Genomic DNA, 22,381 nt, shown 5'->3' with positions numbered 1-22,381 from the left:
GGTGAGTCAGCCGGGTACCCAGAACAATCCTTAAGCAATTTCTCTGGAAAACATCTAGCAAATCTTCATCCGCTTTTCGAAGCGCCCATGCTTCAGAGCCATATTTGACTATTGTCATCACTGTAGCTTCTAATATTCTAATCTTGGTTTGCAGACTTATCTTCCTATTCTTCCAGACTTTTTTAAACTGTGAAAAAACACCCTGAGCCTTGGCTGTTCTATTTTTAACATCTTCACTGCTCCCACCATCTTTACTAATAATACTACCAAGGTAAGTGAAGCTGTCCACCTGATCAATCTTTTTATTACCCAACATCACCTTTTCATCTTCACTTATTCCTAGACTTAGTGACTTAGTCTTCCTAACATTAATTTTCAAACCAATTCTAGCACCCTGAACTCGCAAAACCTCTAAAAATTCATTCATTTTGCTCACACTTTCATCTAGGATGCTTAAATCATCAGCATAATCCAAGTCCAGGAGACTTTTTCCTCCCCATTTGATTCCGTGGTCTCCCATTGCCTTTCCTGTGCTCCTTAAAACAAAGTCCATCAAAATAATCCATATAAAGGGGGATAGAACCTTTACTAAAGCTCTTCTATCAACATTATCGAACGCTTACTCATAATCTATAAAACTGAGGACCAAAGGTGTTTGAAAACTCAGGCACTTCTCAATTATTACCCTAAGAGTGAAAAATTAGTTGACATCCTTTACCTTTTCTAAAATCACAATGCTCTTCTCTTATAACTGTCTACAGGATCTCTCAGACTATAAACTATTATAATACTAAGTAATTTACCATCTACAGAGACAAAAGTGATGTTTTAATAATTACAACACTCAATTTTATCACCTTTCTTATAGTGGCTTAATTAAGGTTTTCATAAAATTGTTAGGTACTTCCCCTTTTTAAAAAATCATATTCATAATCTTCAGTAACTTGTTTTTAACATCAGAGCCACCATATTTAAGAAACTCATTTACCACCCTATCAGCATCTGGGGCCTTATTATTCTTTGATCCGTTTAGTGCTGTTGCTGATTCCTCCTCACAAAACAAATCTTCCTTCACATCCAAGGTATCACAAACTTTTTCATTTTCTTCTATATTTTTTCCTGCAACTCTATCTCGGTTAAGCAAGTTCTCAAAATGTTTGGCCCATCTCTCTTTAGTTTTTTCCTTATCGCTAATTGCGACCCCATTGCTATCTTTAACTGGGACAAGTCCGGATTGACTACTCCCTCTCAATTTGTTAACGTGCCAGTACAAAATTTTACTATTATGCCGTCTAGCTGCATCTTCCAGATCCTCGGCAATTTTATCCATGGCCTCCACTTCACACCTTTTTAGTTCATATTTTAATGCTTTCTCCGCTTTCTTTACATTTCTTTTGTTTTCATACGATTTATCACTCAGATAATTCTTGTACAAGTCCTTTCTCCTTTCTATTAAACATAAAGCTTTTTCACTAATATTCTTAGCTGCAGTTCTAGCTTTTCTTCCCTAAGACACCTTCCGACAATTCACAAATTATTTTCCCAAAATTATTCCAGCCGTCTTCTATATTATAAATTTTTAAATTCTCAAGTTTAGTATTCAACTGTTCCTGGAAAGTTTCTATCAAATTCTCATCCTGGAGTCTACCAACACCATAACTTCCCGGGAGGTAGTAACCCTTCCGATATATCAGTTTTAAATTAACCCTTGACACTATTAGATGGTGATCTTTACTTTTAACATCAATAGCAGCACTCCTATATACCCTAGTATCTTGTATTGATCCTGCCAGTCTTCGGTTTACTATATCATAATCAATAAGGTTTGCTGTCTTACCATCATGTGAATACCGACTTATGAGCCATTTTATGACCAAATATGTGAATGTAAAGTAAATTGCGATTGTTTAAAAATAATTTTAAGTATAATTCTGATGTGTTTCAAAATACTGCAGATTTCAAAGAAATAATAAAGAAAAGGATTTATCTTTATGAATATATTGGTAGCTATGAAAAAATGAATGATATAAAATTACCTTCAATAGACAGGTTTTATTCTAGATTAATAGGGAAAATAATTCTGAAAAAGATTATAAAAGAGAAAAAACTATTTGGATTTTTTTTAAATGTAAAATACTTTTAGATTCCACTAAATTTTATCTAAAAATTAAGGTTTTAATTTTATCAGGTGTTATTGAAAATTTGAGAAATGTATGTTTAAATAACTATAAACTAGATACATTGCAATTTCTCTCAGCATCAGGAATAACATGGGAAGCTTTTCTCAAACACTCTGAAGCTGAAATTCCCTTATTTTCTGACGAAGATATGTATGCATTTATAGAAAGAGGAATAAGAGGTGGTGTATTTCAATCTATGAAAAGATGTGCTAAAGCTAATAATAAATATATGAAAACCTTTAATAAAACAAATCCTTCAAATTATTTAATGCATTTATATTCCAATAGCTTATACGATTCAGCAATGTCTCAAAAATTACCTGGAAAGATTTTAGAAATAATTTTGAAAACCATTTAAAAAAAATACCAACAGTTAAGATATTACGTTCAATCATAAATGAATACGGATAATGTGGGAGCAATTTATGAAGTTGATTTAGAATATCCAAGTGAGTTGCACAATTTACATAAAGATTTACCACTAGCTCCAGAATATTGTCAACATAAATTAAGCACGACTTTACATAATAAAATAAATTATGTTTTGCATCATAAGAATTTAAAATTTTACTTAAAACATGATTTGATACTGAAAAGAGTGAATCGAATACTAGCATTTACTGAGTCACCCTATTTAAAAAATTATATCAATCATAATACTAAACTATGACAAAAGAGAACAAATGATTTCGAGAAAGATTTATTTAAATTAATGAATAATGCTTGTTTTGGGAAAACAATGGGAAATGTCAGAAAAAGAGCTAGTATTGAAATAATCACTAGTGATGAACAGATACTAAAAACAATTAAAAAATATAGCTTTAGATCGGAAAAAATCTTTTGCGAGAATTTCTCGGTAGCCAGAATGACCATGTCAAAATAAATCTAGATACACCTATTTATGTTGAATTCGCTGTATTAGAGCTATCTAAGTTATCGATGTATAAATTTCATTATGAATACATGAAACGAAAATATCGTGAAAACATTGACTTATGTTATATAGATACGGGTAGCTTTATTTATGATATTTGAACTGAGGATTTTTATGAAAATACTAAAGCTGACCTTAAAAAATGCAATACTTCAGATTATAAGAAAGACAATCCTTATAACTTCCCTGCAGTCAATAAGAAAGTGATAGATATAATGAAGGATGAATTACCTGGAACAATAATGTCTGAGTTTCTAGGTTTAAGGTTAAAAGTATACGCTTATTTAAAAGAGGATGACGATGCAATTAAAGCATAAAAAAATTAAAGGTATTAAAACTAATATCATCAAAAATAAAATAACATTACAGAATTATAAAGGCGTATTATTCGGAAAAGTGAAAAGCCCTTCAGAAGCCCAGTATGCTTTAAGTGCAAATAAAAACAAAATGCTCTTAGAAAAACAAAACAAAAAAGCTCTAGACCCTAATGACACTAAGAGAAAAGTACTGAAAAATAAAGCTAACACAGTTCCATGAGGATTTAACCCATAGTTAGGTAATTAACTTAGTTTGGTAGGTAGTTAAGTTAGTTAGGTAGGAAGTTAGTTAGTTAGTTATTAGTTAGGTAATTAAGTGAGTTGGTTAGTTAAGTTAGTAAGGAAGTTAAGTTTATTAGGTAGTTAAGTAAGTTAGTTTGGTAGTTAAGATGTTTGAGCAAGTAAGTTAGTAATGTTATCTAGGTAGTTTAGTACTTTATCTATTAGAGTTTTATACTAAGTAAATGAATCAAATAGTAGCGCCTATTAAAGTAATTGATTTTAAACCTTCAAATAATCAATCGCATAATAAATATCCGATAGCAGCACAATAGCCTTTTCGATTATTGATTTGCGGAAATTCAGGTAGTGGCAAAACTAATTTAATTTTATATTTAATATATGATTATTTGTATTTCCATAAAGTTTATTTGTATGCTAAATATATCGAAGAAGACAAATATCAAGACCAAATTCAAACCATGAACTGTTTGGAAGGAAAAAGTGGACAGAATATTTTGTTTGCAAGTAATTTTAAAGACGATATCGTAGAAGTAGGTGACTTGGACCCTAAGTATACGAATTTAGTGATCTTTGACGATTTTGTACCAAAAAAGGATCAGAAAAATATTGAATATTTATTCGTGAGAGGTAGAAAACGAAATGTATCATAATCATGCTGCAAAGGATCATGGATTTTTACTTTTTGATCTAAAAAAATAAGGAATCTTTAAAATATAGAAAGAATAATAATTTTATTACGAATAAAGAATAATACGAAAAAGAATAATATTTTATTATAAATAATGATTTTTATTACGAAATAAAAAATTGGTTAATAAATTTATTTGTATAATAAATGAATAAATTGTGAAGTTAAGGAAATAAACGCCGTTAAGATAACACTTAAAGTATATTACTCAATGATAATGGTAATCTAGATTTACAGGGTGAGCACTTAATTAATTTAGCTGATATAAAATCTAACAATGAGGCTATTACATTACAAAATGTGAAAATTATTTTAAACGACTTTAATGGTGAAGTTGTTAACCAACAAATTATTATAAACCAGTATTTAAGTGAGGATACCAATAGATTAAATGAAATTTATCTATCACCTCATGATATGTTGACTGGACTCGATGGTGAAGAAGAACTCATTAAAAATACTTTAAAAATACCAAAAGAAGATGTAATTATGGAAAATAGAAGAATTGAAAATGTTGCAAACTAAGGAAAGGGTACAGATGTTGTTAATCTTCTAACGTTAAACGATTTCAAACAAGAAATTATTAAACATCAAATCCTAAGCAATCTGAAATTAAATGAAGATATTAGCAAGTATACTAAAATTTATTAGTCACCTGACAATATATCGACTAGATTTGATGACAAAGGACTATTAGTAAAATTAATCCTTAAGAGTAACAACAAAAGATATTAATGCATAAAACAGAAGAATTAGAAATGTTGCAAACCCCAAAAAATGGTGCAGATGTAGTTAATCTTTCAACATTATTAGTATACTCGAAGGACTTTATACAGTTATCTGATCGTTTAGACAATTTTGAAAATGTTATAATAAATATACTTGAAAAAGATCCCGATGAAGAATTTGAAAACAGAATGAAAGGAAGGTTGAAGTAAAATAAATAATATTAAATTTTTATTATATAAAATATATCACTAATAAATAACAAGTTTTATCGCATATACAATTTATCTATCCTCTTTTCAAAAAAGGAAAATAAAACAATGCTTTAGAGTAAAACAAAATGTCAAATTCGTGTAAGTCACAGCAGAAAAATTATAGAGAACCTTTACAGTCTCTTTTCAACCAAAGGCAAGTGAATAAAATAGAAAAATTTAAGAAGGACAATAAAGGGTGTGATATTGATGTTTCATACAAACAACTGTTTCACAATGGAGGAGTTTTTCCGCTTTACTACCTTTAGCTGTTGTGCTTAGAAAAGCTACTTTAACAAGTGGTGCTGCAGCCTTAGGAACGTAGGCAGGTAAAAAAGTTATTGATAAAACTACTGGTAGCTCTTCTGGGGGAGCATTAAAGACGTGGAAGACCTAAGAAAATTTTTGATGCCTCAGTTTCATCCCCTTATCCAAAAAATATGAAGCGCTTGAAAAAGAGATTAGGGTATCCAGTGATACCCTTAACAAATATCGACATAACCGCTGAATTACACCACATTTTTACTTTAGAGGTGTATTTTCTTGAGATACCTTACCAAACAAAAGAAATAAAAAAGAAAAAGAATGCGCTGTAATTGATTCCGATTTTAGTGGGTCACTTAGAACTCATTGGAATTGATATTTTAATGATACAAAATATCTACATGTAGAATTCTTTGATTCGTTTGGTATTCCACCAGGAAACGAAATAGTACACTTTTTGAAGACTTCAAATAAACCAATTGCTTATCATTCTTTTCCAGTAAGAAATTTAAGTGATGTTAATTGTGGAAATTTATGTGTAGAGTATATTAAAACAGATTCAAGGGAGTCGATCCCAAAAATTTTATATAAATTTTACTCCTTAATATATGGGAAGAAGAATTAGAGAAACGATTATTTGTTTATCGTAGAAGTTGTAAATATTATGGAAATGTCAGTAATGCTTTCTTAGTATCTATTGTTTCTAAGTAATGCTTTCTTAGTATCTATATTTCTAATTATGCTCTTAGTATAATTAATTCCGATTTTAGTGGGTCACTTAGAACTCATTGGAATTGTTATTTTAATGATAAAAAATATCTACATGTAGAATTCTTTGATTCGTTTGGTATTCCACCAGGAAACGAAATAGTACACTTTTTGAAGACTTCAAATAAACCAATTGCTTATCATTCTTTTCCAGTAAGAAATTTAAGTGATGTTAATTGTGGAAATTTATGTGTAGAGTATATTAAAACAGGTTCAAGGGAGTAGATCCCAAAAATTTTATATAAATTTTATTCCTTAATATAAATGGAAGAAGAATTAGAGAAACGATTATTTGTTTATCGTAGAAGTTGTAAATATTATGGAAATGTCAGTAATGCTTTCTTAGTATCTATTGTTTCTAAGTAATGCTTTCTTAGTATCTATATTTCTAATTATGCTCTTAGTATAATTAATTCCGATTTTAGTGGGTCACTTACAACTCATTGGAATTGTTATTTTAATGATAAAAAATATCTACATGTAGAATTCTTTGATTCGTTTGGTATTCCACCAGGAAACGAAATAGTACACTTTTTGAAGACTTCAAATAAACCAATTGCTTATCATTCTTTTCCAGTAAAAAATTTAAGTGATGTTAATTGTGGATATTTATGTGTAGAGTATATTAAAAAAGATTCAAGGGAGTAGATCCCAAAAATTTTATATAAATTTTATTCCTTAATATAAATGGAAGAAAGATTAGAGAAACGATTATTTGTTTATCGTAGAAGTTGTAAATATTATGGAAATGTCAGTAATGCTTTCTTAGTATCTATTGTTTCTAAGTAATGCTTTCTTAGTATCTATATTTCTAATTATGCTCTTAGTATAATTAATTCCGATTTTAGTGGGTCACTTACAACTCATTGGAATTGTTATTTTAATGATAAAAAATATCTACATGTAGATTTCTTTGATTCGTTTGGTATTCCACCAGGAAATGAAATAGTACACTTTTTGAAGACTTTAAATGAACCAATTGCTTATCACTTTTCCAGTACGAAATTTGAGTGATGTCAATTGTGGAAATTTATGTGTAGAATATATTAAAACAGGTTCAAGGGAGTCGATCCCAAAAATTTTATATAAATTTTATTCCTTAATATAAATGGAAGAAGAATTAGAGAAACGATTATTTGTTTATCGTAGAAGTTGTAAAAATTATGGAAATGTCAGTAATGCTTTCTTAGTATCTATTGTTTCTAAGTAATGCTTTCTTAGTATCTATATTTCTAATTATGCTCTTAGTATAATTAATTCCGATTTTAGTGGGTCACTTAGAACTCATTGGAATTGTTATTTTAATGATAAAAAATATCTACATGTAGAATTCTTTGATTCGTTTGGTATTCCACCAGGAAATGAAATAGTACACTTTTTGAAGACTTTAAATGAACCAATTGCTTATCACTTTTCCAGTACGAAATTTGAGTGATGTCAATTGTGGAAATTTATGTGTAGAATATATTAAAAAAGATTCAAGAGAGTAGATCCCAAAAATTTTATATAAATTGTACTCCTTAATATATGGAAAGAAGAATTAGAGGAACGATTATTTGTTTATCGTAGAAGTTGTAAATATTATGGAAATGTCAGTAATGCTTTCTTAGTATCTATTGTTTCTAAGTAATGCTTTCTTAGTATCTATATTTCTAATTATGCTCTTAGTATAATTAATTCCGATTTTAGTGGGTCACTTAGAACTCATTGGAATTGTTATTTTAATGATAAAAAATATCTACATGTAGAATTCTTTGATTCGTTTGGTATTCCACCAGGAAATGAAATAGTACACTTTTTGAAGACTTTAAATGAACCAATTGCTTATCACTTTTCCAGTACGAAATTTGAGTGATGTTAATTGTGGAAATTTATGTGTAGAATATATTAAAACAGGTTCAAGGGAGTCGATCCCAAAAATTTTATATAAATTTTATTCCTTAATATAAATGGAAGAAGAATTAGAGAAACGATTATTTGTTTATCGTAGAAGTTGTAAATATTATGGAAATGTCAGTAATGCTTTCTTAGTATCTATTGTTTCTAAGTAATGCTTTCTTAGTATCTATATTTCTAATTATGCTCTTAGTATAATTAATTCCGATTTTAGTGGGTCACTTAGAACTCATTAGAATTGTTATTTTAATGATAAAAAATATCTACATGTAGAATTCATTTATTCGTTTGGTATTCCACCAGGAAATGAAATAGTACACTTTTGAAGACTTTAAATGAACCAATTGCTTATCACTTTTCCAGTACGAAATTTGAGTGATGTCAATTGTGGACATTTATGTGTAGAGTATATTAAAAAAGATTCAAAGGAGTGGATCCAAAGAATTTTATATAAATTTTATTCCTTAATATAAATGGAAGAAGAATTAGAGAAACGATTATTTGTTTATCGTAAAAGTTGTGAATATTATGGAAATGTCAGTAATGCTTTCTTAGTATCTTTATATTTAGTGCTTCCGGTTTATCTGATTTCGTTATGTTACCCCTTACTTCTTTTAGTCTTGCCACAGCTCTGATTAAAATACTTGAAAAACATCTAAGAAAAGCAGAAATAAAGGCTGAGTATTAAACTGCTTATTTATTCCATTTAGAATTGCTTGCTATCTACAAATCTGGTGAATTGACTCATGAATAAATAATTAAACGAGAAAATGAATTACGCAAAATATTACGGTTGAAAAAAATATGAAATATTGTAGTCGGGAAAAATATATGAAACAAGTAAAATTAAATGGGTATAAATATTGCGTAAAGTCTGTAAAGTTCAAGACATAAATAAAACCCTTCTTATTTTCCACCCGCTAATGACTCTAGTTAAAAATGAGAACGCTATTAGTAATGGTTTAACAAATGACATGGAATTTAAAAAAAAATAGTGAAAAAATATGCCTCCTTTAAAAATGTCTGAAAATATTGAAGTTGGTGTTGTGCTCTTTAATACGTTTTATAAAAAAATTCATAACTCTTACTTAATAAAATCTATGTAACCCTGTTTGATTTTTAATTATATTTTTTGATTATTTTGAATGTGGCGTCAGAGCTTTAAATTCTGATTATTCGACAGCTTTTTAGCTGTAACAAGTCAAACCAATCAGACAGCTTTTTTAGCTGTGACAATTAGACAAGTCAGACGGGATTGCGCACAGGCTCTGAAATTTGTTTCTGACACGAGTTTGGCTTTCTTCCCAGAAATCTTTCACCGAGTGAAGGATTCCTGAAAAAAAGGCAAAGGCTATTGAAAGAATATGAAAAGATAATAATAAAATATTTCCGATTCAGAAAAAAAATACAGAAAACAGAAAAAACTGATAATGCTCAAGGAGGCACACTTGTGCCTCTATAAAGTCAAGGAGGCACACTTGTGCCTCTATAAAGAGGCGACCCACCACAATGTTAAGCGATTTCAGGTCCTAGAGGTCGCAGAGAGACGGCGGTAATTGCATTTTGTAGCCCAAGCTCAAACTAAGAAACTTGCAAAATTTCATCCTCCTCCGACTTTATCTTCATGGGGTAAACTGGGCCGGAAGTTTGGACCCTCCCACCACAGCCCCCCTTTAACGTTGTCCGATTGGGCTGAAATTTAGGGGTTAAGCTTTCCTAGGGCACGGGAGATTATCCTCGAAATTTCAGCTCAATCAGATCACTCTTTCCCTGTTTTCCAAAAACCAGATATAGCCACTTAAAATTCATCATTTCTTTTTTTTTCTTAGCCACACCTACAGGCCACAGTTGGCAACGAATCTGGGAGAATGAGGACTCATTTGAAGCAGAATTGGACCTGTTAGGGCCTTTTGATATTTTCAGACCGAAAAAATTATCCACCGAATTTATATTTACGAAAAACCTTCTTTTACTATATTAGCCCATGTTAATTTTTCCGACCACAACCCCCCTTTAACGTTGTCTGATCGGGCTGAATTTTAGAGGATAAGCTTTCCTGGGGCCTGGGAGCTTATCCTCGAAATTTCATCTCAATCTGATCACTCCTTCCCTGTTTTCCAAAAACCAAATATCAAGTTTTGCTTGCGTCAAAAAGATTCATCACCTCACTAAAAAACAACTTTCAATTATGTCTCTTTAGTGTAGCGGTGAGACTTCTGGCAGCCAGGCGGAAAACCTGAGTTCGATTCACCGTTAGATCAAATTTTTTATATACTGAATTTAAATTAAAAAAAAAAATTCAGTTTCTTTTTTAAATTATTTGAAAAAAATTATGTTTTCTAAAGAGTTAAAGAGGCTGAGTTACAAGGTCGACCCTTAAAACACCCTGTCGAGAAAGAAAAGAATAATACACAATCATCTAACAGTTATTCAAACACGAATAAGTACTCACGGAGTCACACTTGTGAATCTATATCCCGGAGGCACACTAGTGCCTCTATCCAGTCAAGGAGGCACACTTGTGCCTCTATAATGAGGCGACCCAAAACACAGTTCAGCGATTTCAGGTCCGAGAGGTTGCAGAGAGACGGCGGTAATCGCATTTTGTAGCCTAAGCTCAAACTAAGACACTTGCAAAATTTCATCCTCCTCCGACTTTATCTTCATGGGGTAAACTGGGCCGGAAGTTTCGACCCACCCACCACAGCCCCCCGTTAAAGTTGTCCGATTGGGCTGAAAATTAGAGGTTAAGCTTTCCTAGGGCCCCGGAGCTTATCCACGAAATTTCAGCTCAATCCGATCACAACTTCCCTGTTTTCAAAAAACCAAATATAGCCACTTAAAATTCATCATTTCTTTTTTTTTCTTAGCCACGCCTACAGGCCACAGTTGGCAACGGATCCGGTTGAATGAGGACTCATTCGAAGCAGAATTCGACCTGTTAGGGCCGAAAAAATTCGGTCTGTTTCAGACCGAAAAAATTATCCCCCAAATTTACATTTACGAAAAACCTTAGTTTTTTTCAAATAATACAGATAAACAGGTTAGACATTATCGTGCAATCGCCGTTGCTATTCATTCCGGCTCCAGCTTTGGAAACCAAGGCCACTACTATGTGTACCGCAGAACACTGTAAGGCTCTAGTTTTAATTCCAACGACTCTGAAGTTCGAGTCATCAAAAATGCTTCGGAAATAGACTTTTCAGGTATGACATTCATGGTGCTCCAAAAATTATAGTTCAGTAATTAACAACACTTTTAGTCTCGTTTCAGTCTCTAATGGTCTTCAAAAGCAACAAACTTGTAAAACAATCTGTTTTTCTGAAAACAATTGCCCACATTTGTTTTTCTAAAGACAACAAAAATAATTGTCCATGATCTGCCGTGGTTAGGGAGCGAAGGTCTTAACCTGATCGATCTTGATAAAACCAAAATTTGTGCAGGCACAGAAGCTTTAGTCGAGTACAATAGACTTCGACAAAAATACCGTTCCCATCTTCCTCAATTCACAATCGTTAAGCCCTTCAAAGTTTCCAAAGTTCCCTAGGCGAAAAAGCATCAATTAAAACGGGATACGACCACAACTATTAGAACAGATAAACCGCCTAAAAAGTCCAAATCATCCGAACTCAAACATAATCGAAGGTCTTGCTCAGCTTCTGGTGTGAAAGCGGAACCCACAAACTCTGACAGTAAGAAAAAAACCAACACCAAGAGACTAAACACTGAAAAAGTCAAAAGCTTGATACCCCCCCCCTAAAAAACGCGTATTGAAACAGCTGTCAATCAAGAATATCGCAGTGGCATAGGCCCAGGTCGACGAGGCCTCAGAAACACAGACGGCTCAGCGTTTTATGCAAATGCAGCAATGCAGTGCCTTTTTGCCATGCAACGCTATCTTTTTGACGTACTCTCTTTAATGCATGGTCCCCTTGCAGAAGAACTGAAACGCTTGGCAACCAGTTCACTGAAAACGTACGAAACAATGGACGCTGTTCGTAAACTCCTACCGCCGCAGTACAAGTACCAAAGCAGAGATCAGCAATCATTGTGCGAATTTTGGTTTCACCTATTCCAACAGCTCGACGCAGAAAATCGAGCCAATGACGTGAGTGCCTTACGATCTCTCTACCAATACAAAATCCATCGATTCAATGTATGTAGCACATGTCACTGGTCAAGAACCTCAGTACATCTCGAAGGCACTCCCGACTGTCCCTTCCCAATCCCAGGTGTGCTCAATCCAAACGAGCCCGCAATCAACGAAGTTATCGACAACAGCGATATATCTTTCAATTCGGTTCTAATCCCGGAATAGCCTGGTGAAACATGTCCCAACGATCACGTCACCAAACTGAAAAAATTTGTCACTGAAACTCCCGAATTTTTAGCTCTAAATTTGGACAGGCGAACACTCAGACACAAGATCACGCGCCGCGTTGTTGACTTTGATCCGGAAAAACTTATTCTGCATCGAACAGAAGACGTGGAACTCACGCATGGCAACATCTACAACCTCGATACATTGTCGTAAATACATTATCGTGCAATCGCCGTTGATTTTCATTCGGGCTCCAGGTTTGTAAATAACGGCCACTACTTTGTGTACCGCAGAACAGTGGAAGGCGCTTGGTTTAAATCCAACGACTCTGAAGATCGAGTCATCAAAAATGCTTCAGAAATACACTTTTCAGGTATGACATTCATGGTACTCCAAAAATTATAGTTCAGTAATTAACAACACTTTTAGTCTCGTTTCAGGCTCTAATGGTTTCTAAAAGCAACAAACTTGTAAAACAATCTGTTTTTCTGAAAACAATTGCCCACATTTGTTTTTCTAAAGACAACAAAAACAATCCTCAATGATCTGCCGCGGTGAGGCAGGGAGACTACCATTTCTTCCTCGTATTCTGTTGTCTGACGTAGGTCATATCTTCCATATTTAAAAACCAGACTCAACCCAGATAGAGCAATTAGCCAAAAAACTGTCCAAACACACAACAGAGTACAAACAGTGGCGCCTCAACGTGGCGGGGAAGTGGCAACGGGTTGCAATTACGCTAAATATAATCATAAATGCAAGCCGGCTAACATCACTGTTTCCACAGTCCTTTCCTAGTTTTACCGATTGGTAAGACACACCCACATAAGGGACATCTTGCGGGTTGCACTTGAAACTGATTGTGCACCACATTTTGGAAGTCTTCTCTTCATGCATAGATTATTTGAAAAAAAATACGTTTTTTAAAGAGTTAAAGAGGCTGAGTTACAAGGTCAACCCTTAAAACGTACAGGGATTAGGAGGCACAGTTGGGGGGGCTGTTAAAGAGGCTGAGTCACAAGTTCGAACCTTAAAACGTACAGGGATTAGGAGGCACCCTGTACGACGTGATTTGAGTATTCAGGAATTAAAAGCCTTAACACAAGAATGTTCAGGAGCGGGGGGTTTGGGGGCGGCAGCCCCCCAACTTTAACTCCTGACACGATCAGCTAACAGTTAGTCAAGCAATAATACGTAATAAACTGTACAAAAACGTGCAGAAATTATTTGAAAAAAACTACGTTTTCTAAAGAGTTAAAGAGGCTGAGTTACAAGGTCGAACTATAAAACGTACAGGGATTAGGAGGCACAGATGGGGGACTGCCGCCCTCCAAACCCCCCGCTTTCGCAGCCTTTAAATAAAAAAAAAAAAAAATTTAAACTGAAAATAAGGAGCGACATTAAATCTTAAAACGAACAGAAATTATTCCGTATATGAAAGAGGCTGTGCCCTCCTCAACGCCTCGCTCTTTACGCTAAAGTTTTTATTGTTTAAAAAAAGAGTTGTGAGAAAGTCAAACTTTAGCGTAAAGAGCGAGGCGTTGAGGAGGGCACAGCCTCTTTCATATACGGAATAATTTCTGTTCGTTTTAAGATTTAATGTCGCTCCTTATTTTCAGTTAAAATTTTTTTTTTTTTTATTTAAAGGCTGCGAAAGCGGGGGTTTGGGGGCGGCAGCCCCCAACTGTGCCTCCTAATCCCTGTACGTTTTAAGGTTCGACCTTGTAACTCAGCCTCTTTAACTCTTTAGAAAACGTAGTTTTTTTCAAATAATTTACAAAATAACATGGTATTTGATCATATGAATAAGAATAGAATTGAAGTGAGAGTGAATGGATATAAATATTCACAAGGAAAATTAAAATATGATTTGAGTAAGAATAATGAGGATTATTCTGATGCTTATCAAAGATATTTACATTTAGGATACAAACATCGAAAAATTGATAGTGGAACTATTGTTAACTATAATGACTTTAACATAGTATATCCATTGTTTTGTTTTGATGTTTCAAAACATAAAGCTAATATTTATGTATTGAATCAACTGCTGATATAGAAATTAAACCTTTGCTAGATGATAAGCCTGATAATCCATACAACATTTACTGCTTTATATTTTCAGAAAGAAAAGCAAACATGGATGTCATTGATTATAAATTACATGTTAATCTATAAGTTATTTCCGATTCAGAAAATTTATCTAATAAAATCATCGTCTAATAAATTGAAAAATTTTTAAGAGAAATTAAAATAGAAAATAATTAGAATAGAACCGTCAAAAGAAAAGACTTGGATCTAGGAATTGAATACAAAATTAAATCAAGGAGATGTGCAAAAACTAAATACGGAAATAAACTCGTTATTACTATTAATTTTAAAGGTAAAGCGGTTGATATCTTTGCACCAAAACGATTTGAATCTACAGCAGCTGATTTTGAAAAGAAATTTTAAATATTAGATAAATGTATGATTTTAAAGTAGAAGAAAAGGGAAGGATAATAATAAATATCTAGATACTGATATCGAACTATCCACTAAGTATTAAATCATACCAAAGTATTACATTTTATCTGTAGTATGTAAAAAGTATTGAACATAAGTAATGTATGCATCAAATTCTTATTTCACAAGACCTGTTTTTATCTTAAAACCCATGATGGCAAATTGTAAAAATGTCGGAAATTGTCATTTAAAATGGTGTAGATCAATCGTAAATGGTGTAAATTGGATTGATTAATGATGCACAGCAAAATGTTAACAGATTGACTAGCAAAGGTAATTTAATAAAAAAAAGTAAAAAAGCAAATTTACTAGACTATTTTAACAAAAAATATTCTGCAAAAGGTAATTTTGCAAAAGTAATAGCCACGAGGCCGATGAGTGCTTTAAAATTTCGTATTAGCTGTCATTTTGCCCTTTTTCCCTTTTCTTTCTACTGTAACATAGCTTCCCCATATCATTGTGTAGCGGTAAAATGAGCTCAAAAGGATTTAGGTGTTTATGTCCCTTTCTTGAAAATTTTATGAAATAAAGAAAGTTTTTCTTGCGAAAGTAAAGAACGAAATTGGAACTTGAATTAAAAAAAAATATATTGCTTCACATATTAAGAAGAAGCTCTTCAGAACAAGCTCAAACCCTGTGACATTTTCCAGCATTTGTAGAAACCGATTCCCAAAGTCACCCGCTCATTTTTTTTTTCCAAAGTCACCCGATCAAAATTTTGAGATGGCCATTTTGTTCAGCATGTTCGAAAATATTATAAGTATGTCTTTTAGGATGACTTAATCCCCCGAAGTTCCCGGAGGGAGGGCTGAAAGTTATGAACTTTACCCAATGTTAACATATAGTATTGGTTATTGGGAAGTATACAGACGTTTTCAGGGGAGATTTTTCCTGGTAGTGGGGGGGGGGTGGGTCGTGGGTTATGTGGGAGGATCTTTCCATGAAGGAATTTTTCATGGGGGAAGGGACATTCCTATGAAGGGGACGCCGGACTTCCCAGCATTACTTAAAAAAAGATCAGAAATTAAATGTAAAAAAACAAGTTTTTCAACTGCAACAGCAGCAACATCAAAACTTTAAACCAACAGAAAATATTACATATATAATTGGGTTCACCCCCTAGTTTTCCCTTTTTTTCTACTGTAACATAGCTTCCCCATATCATTGTGTAGCGGAAAATTGAGCTCAAAAGGATTTAGGTGTTTATGTCCCTTTCTTGAAAATTTCATGAAATAAAGAAAGTTTTTCTTGCGAAAGTAAAGAACGAAATCGGAACTTGAATTTAAAAAAAAATATATTGCTTCACATATTAAGAAGAAGCTTTTCAGAACAAGCTCAAACCCTGTGACATTTTCCAGCATTTGTAGAAACCGAAAACTAACAATCTAATAAAAGCACAAAACTGATCCCAAAAGCTAGATGTTCTCTAAGCTGCAGGAAATTTATCACTAGCCTAGAGAAAATAAAACACGGATTTTTAGGCTCTACACCGACTATGAAATCGACAACTGTTAGGAAAAAAAATTCTAAAAAACTTAAGTAAGCTCAGTTTTCAGTAACGTGCTATCACGAGTTCTTAAAGACAATTCATCTTCCATTGAAAAAAACTTAACTTATTTTCATATACTGAAAACTCCCAGTAGAAAAAAAGAACAAATTACTTCTTTGCTCAAGTTGTTCTCGAAAACGCAGACATTTCAAACAGTTCGTGGTAACTAACTGTAAGTAAGAAGCGACCCGGCTCAATGGTAACCGAAACTCTAGAAAACGGTATGTCGATACAAATAGATACACCAAAAGAATCAAATTTTAGTGCTGATTTCAAATATATAAGTTTCATCAAGTTTAGTTCTACCATCAAAAGTTTCGCGCCTGAGAAAATTTGGCTGATTTTCGAGAAAAGGGGGAAAGACCCGCTAAAATTTATAGAACCTTAATGAAAATCACACCATCATAGTCCGCGTATCAGAGAACCCTACTGCAGAGGTTTCAAGCTCCTATCTACAAAAATGTGGAATTTTGCATTTTTTTTTGCCAGAAGAAAGATCACGGATGCGTGTTTATTTGTTTTTTTGTTGTTTTTTTTCCCCAGGGGTGATCGTATCGACCCAGTGGCCCTGGAATATCGTGGGAGGGCTCATTGGAATGGAAATTAAAAGTTCTAGTGCCCTTTTTAAGTGACAAAAAAAATGGAGGGCAACTAGGCCCCCTCCCACGCTCATTTTTTTCCCAAAGTTACCCGATCAAAATTTTGAGATAGCCATTTTGTTCAGCATGCTCGAAAATATTATAAGTATGTCTTTTAGGATGACTTAATACCCCGAAGTTCCCGGAGGGAGGGCTGAAAGTTATGAACTTTACCCAATGTTAACATATAGTATTGGTTATTGGGAAGTATACAGACGTTTTCAGGGGATATTTTTCCTGATAGTGGGGGGAGGGTGGGTGGGTCGCGGGTTATGTGGGAGGATCTTTCCGTGAAGGGAGTTTTCATGGGGGAAGGGACATTGCTATGAAGGGGACGCCGGACTTCCTAGCATTATTTAAAAAAAGATCAGAAATTAAATATAAAAAGACAAGTTTTTCAACTGCAACAGCAGCAACATCAAAACTTAAAACGAACAGAAAATATTACCTATATTTTTGGGTTCACCCCCTAGTCAATACCTCGCTCTTTAAGCCAAAGATTTTTTAGTACTTTCATAAGAGCTATTTATTCTAATTAAGGGCCTTTGTGATTAAGCGGTCATTTTTAAAGATTTGGAACAAAATTCGAACTTTTGCTTAAAGAACAAGGTATTAACTAGGGGGCGAACCCCCTAATATACGTATTAAAAATATATGAATATAGAAGGGCGTTACGTAAGTTAATTCGTAAGTTACGTATAGTTATTACTAATAAAAACGTTCGTAAATAAAATTTAACAAGCTTCGAGAAAGCCATTTAACCAAATAAAAGTAAATTAATATGCAAATTTTGTTTTAATTATTCATGTACGGTGAGCCAAGATCAAAACCTGCAGTTTTTCAAAAATGTTTAAAAATTAAATAAAAAAAAACAAGTTTTAAACTGAAAGTAAGGGGTGACATTAAAACTTGAAACGAACAGAAATAAACCCGCATATGAAAGAGCCTGTCCACTCCTCAGCACCCCGCTCTTTATGCTAAAGTTTGATTTTGTCCCAACTCTATTTTTTTTTTTAACAATGAAAAACTTTAGCGTAAAGAGCGAGGCGTTGAGGAGGGGACAGCCTCTTTCATATACGGAATAATTTCTGTTCGTTTTAAGTTTTAATGTCGCTCCTTACTTTCAGTTTAAAAAGACTTGTTTTTTTTTATTTAATTAAATAAAAAGCTTACTTTATAGGTTTACTACTTTGTTTCTTAGATGTAATGTTGGCATACTTGTAACTAGGAGGTTCCTCTTAGAGACATCTAGGATCATTTTTTTTCTGTTTATTCAACGTTGGGTTCTGTTTATTCATCCGTAAATATTTGTCAAGTAAATAAATCTTTAAACTACTCAATATTCTGCAAATTTATCTGTATTTTTTTATTCTTATATTCACGGCACCACGTGTATAAAGGTATCTTATATGTCGCTATTTATTTACCTCGTTCCGAAACCTCAAGGTTTTAAATGTCCGTTGAACCTTCTTTTGAAGAAAACAACAGAAAGATTTGCAGGAATAATATCCCAGGGTAGACTGTTCCAGATAGAAGTGCAACTTTGGATGAATCTTTTCCTCAAGTACTCGGTTGTTGGTGTGTCCTTCTTTAGATATTTTAACCGAGTTATGTGCCTTCGTATCTGCCTTGATTGCTGGAAAAAGGGGGAGGGGGCACAATGCGAGAGAGTACGTGCTGAATCTGGTATATTTAAGCATGAATGTGGTATATGGCTCTGTATATAAGCTGCAACACGTCCTCTTCCGTATTTACCACCATCACTACGTTCACAATCTCGCTTGAGGGACGTGTATCCCTGAATGGTGACCTCACTGCACTGTATTTCGTGTTTGAGATCGGTCTCATTGATGCACATGACAGATGATTTGATCGAGTTCACCCAATATAAGAATAGTTCTAACTTAGATCTGAGACCACGTATATTGCAATGGGTCACTGTGAAGAGGTCCCGATGGATGGTCGGTGGACGTGCTACAGGTCATCTACAAAAATAGCTGTTTGATCCGAGGCTTTTTATTTTTGTCAATCATAGTCAGGTAAAAGAAGCATTGCCGGGTGGATAACCGGATAAAATCTATTCATCCATTGCCATGGATCATTAGACGGGGAACGGTGCAACCTGCCAAGGCACCTCAATACCACATCTTCAACATGGAGCTGGTGCCCCATAATAGGTTAGGACTCGGTAGAACTACATCCCACGTTTTATTGTCTTTTATGAAGTTTGGTTAACGAGTATTTAAAAAATCGCTTTTTTGTATGTCAATGCATGTCAATCAATTTTTGTATGTCAGTTTCTTAAAAAATGTATAGAATTTTCGTATATAAGCTTCGTTTGTATTTTATGTTTACGATTATATTCCCAAGAAGTGTATTTGTCGGTCTTAAAAACCCTTTGAGATATCTCCGTCGCTAACTAAAGAACGATTTTCCTTTTTGGGAATTAAACAAGGACCAAAATTTAGATAAATGAGACCTTAGATATTCATATGTCAATTCCCAAATCCCTTTTGCAAAACTAAGTCAACATGAGTGTCACTTTAGCGATAATAGCCTAGAAGGGACAAAGGTACTAATAAATCCTTTTAGTTTTATGTTTTAGTTTTATTTAGTTCTTAAAGGCAACATAAGTTTTTTACGTATGTAATAAATAAATAATTCATGTGAAAAGAAAATAGTGATGTTTTCAGCTTACAATAAACAAACAACTCGAATAAAGAAGTGAAATCTCATGAGCTCGTGACATCTTGTTGTTGCATATTTTGTTTTAACTTACTTTTCTGCAGGTTTCACGAAGTTTTGTGTAAGAATCTACACTTTTAGCAAACTCACTTGGTAAGAATTTAACTTTTTCGGACATTTTTTTTTCTCAAATAGAAGAAAACCAATTATGACATTAGATTAAAACTTAGTAAACTTGATTGTCATTAAGATTGCAGTAAATTTAGTAATTGACACTGACAGCTCCAGGAGGACCGGGGATCCTGAGCCCCCCCTTCAAGATTTTTTCTGGTGCCCTCTTTCCGTGTTTTTTCTTTTTTTTTTCAATGTTTTTTCAATAAATTTGTCAATTTAGTCAATTACTAGCCACTTTGTCGCATCCCCCCCCCCAAGATTTTGTTCATTAGTGCCCTTGTCACATTAGGCCTCCCCCAAGATTTTGTTCTAGATCCACCCTTGATAATTGAATCAAATCGATCTCTCTAAAAATTTCTATATTCTATTGATTTCATAATCTAAAAGAGCAAAAATTAAATTGCTGGAAATGTTAAATACATCATATTTAGCAATATTAGCTTTGAGTGCTTTGAACTATATATCCCCGAAATCCTAATTCAAGCAGTGAAATGAAGCCTATGAAGGTTGTCCTCATAGGGGCAGCCTAGTAAAGCACAAACTCTGCTTAAGCTCTGCTCCCCGCTACCGCAAAAATGTATAAAATTCTGCAATTTTTTGGTATCATAGGAAGCGCGCCAGCGCTGCCTAAGTAAAGAGCGATGTGGGCACAATGTTTTTTTTCTCCATACCCGGGCACATCGTATCGAAGGAGTTGTCGTAGAAACTTCGAAAAGGGCTCATTCGATTGGAAATTGGAGTGGCTAGTGCCCTTTTTAATAGTCGAAAGTGATTGGAGGGCAACTAGCCCCCCCCCACGCCCATCATTCCCCCAAACACATCCAGTCAAACTTTTGAGATAGCCATTTTGTTCAGCGTAGTTGATTTCCAGATATAACATATCTTTTTGAGGAGGACACTCCCCCACAACCCTCGGGGCAAGGGTTTTAAGTTATGCCCTGAGGGCATATAAGAACAATGTTGGCACAATGTACTCTTTATTATTTTTATTTCTTTAGAGCAGGGCACTTAATATGAAAGGGGTCATCGTAGAAACTTCAAAAGAGACTCATTCGATTGGAAATCGAGAGTTCTAGGGCCCTTTTTGATAGTCGAAAGTGATTGGAGGGCAACTAGACCCCCCACGCCCATGATTCCCCCAAACACATCCAATCAAAATTTGGAGATAACCATTTTGTTCAGCGTAGTTTATTTCCAGATAGAAAATGTGTTTTTGAGGAGAACACTCCCCCACAACCCTCAGGGCAAGGGTTTTAAGTTATGCCCTAGGGGCATATAAGGTTTTATAGAAGGCGTTGTCGTAGAAACTTCAAAAAAGGCTCATTCGATTGGATATTCAAAGGGCTAGTGCCCTTTTTAATAGTCGAAAGTGATTTGAGGGCAACTAGCCCCTCCCCACGCCCATCATTCCCCCAAACACATCCAATCAAAATTTTGAGATAGCCATTTTGTTCAGCGTAGTTGATTTCCAGATTGAAAATATGTTTTTGAGTAGGACACTCCCCCACAACCCTCAGGGCAAGGGTTTTAATTTATACCCTGCGGGCATATAAGGTTTTTATAGAAGGCGGTGTTGTAGAAACTTCAAAAAAAGCTCATTCGATTGGAAATTCAAAGGGCTACTGCCCTTTTTAATAGTCGAACGTGATTGGAGGGCAACTAGCCCCCCCGCAACTCCCATCATTCCCCCAAGCACATCCAATCAAAATTTTGAGATAGCCATTTTGTTAAGCGTAGTTGATTTCCAGATTAGAAAATATGTCTTTGAGGAGGACACTCCCCCACAACCCTTGGGGCAAGGGTTTTCAGTTATACCCTGAGGACATATAGGAACGATGTTGGCACAATGTACTATGTATTATTTTTTTCCTTTAGAGAAGGGCACTTCATATAGAAGGGGTCGTAATAGAAACTTCAAAAGGGGCTCATTCGAGTGGAAATTTAGAGTCCTAGTGCCCTTTTTAATAGTCGAAAGTGATTGGAGGGCAACTAGCTCCCCCCCCCCCCATCCCACGCCCATCACTCCCAAAAACACATCCAATCAAAATTTGAGATAGCCATTTTGTTCAGCGTAGTTGATTTCCAGACAGAAAATATATTTTTGAGGAGGACACTCCACCACAACCCTCAGGGCAAGGATTATAAGTTATGCCCTGGAGGCATATAAGGTTTTATTAAAATCTTTGTCATAGAAATTTGAAAAAGGGCTCATTCGATTTGAAATTCAAATGGATAGTACCCT

Source organism: Artemia sp. Qi Xiang Cuo, chromosome 2, assembly GCF_049724085.1.
Source record: "Artemia sp. Qi Xiang Cuo chromosome 2, ASM4972408v1, whole genome shotgun sequence".
Lineage (NCBI taxonomy): Eukaryota > Metazoa > Arthropoda > Branchiopoda > Anostraca > Artemiidae > Artemia > Artemia sp. Qi Xiang Cuo.
Note: the sequence above shows the minus strand (reverse complement) of the source record.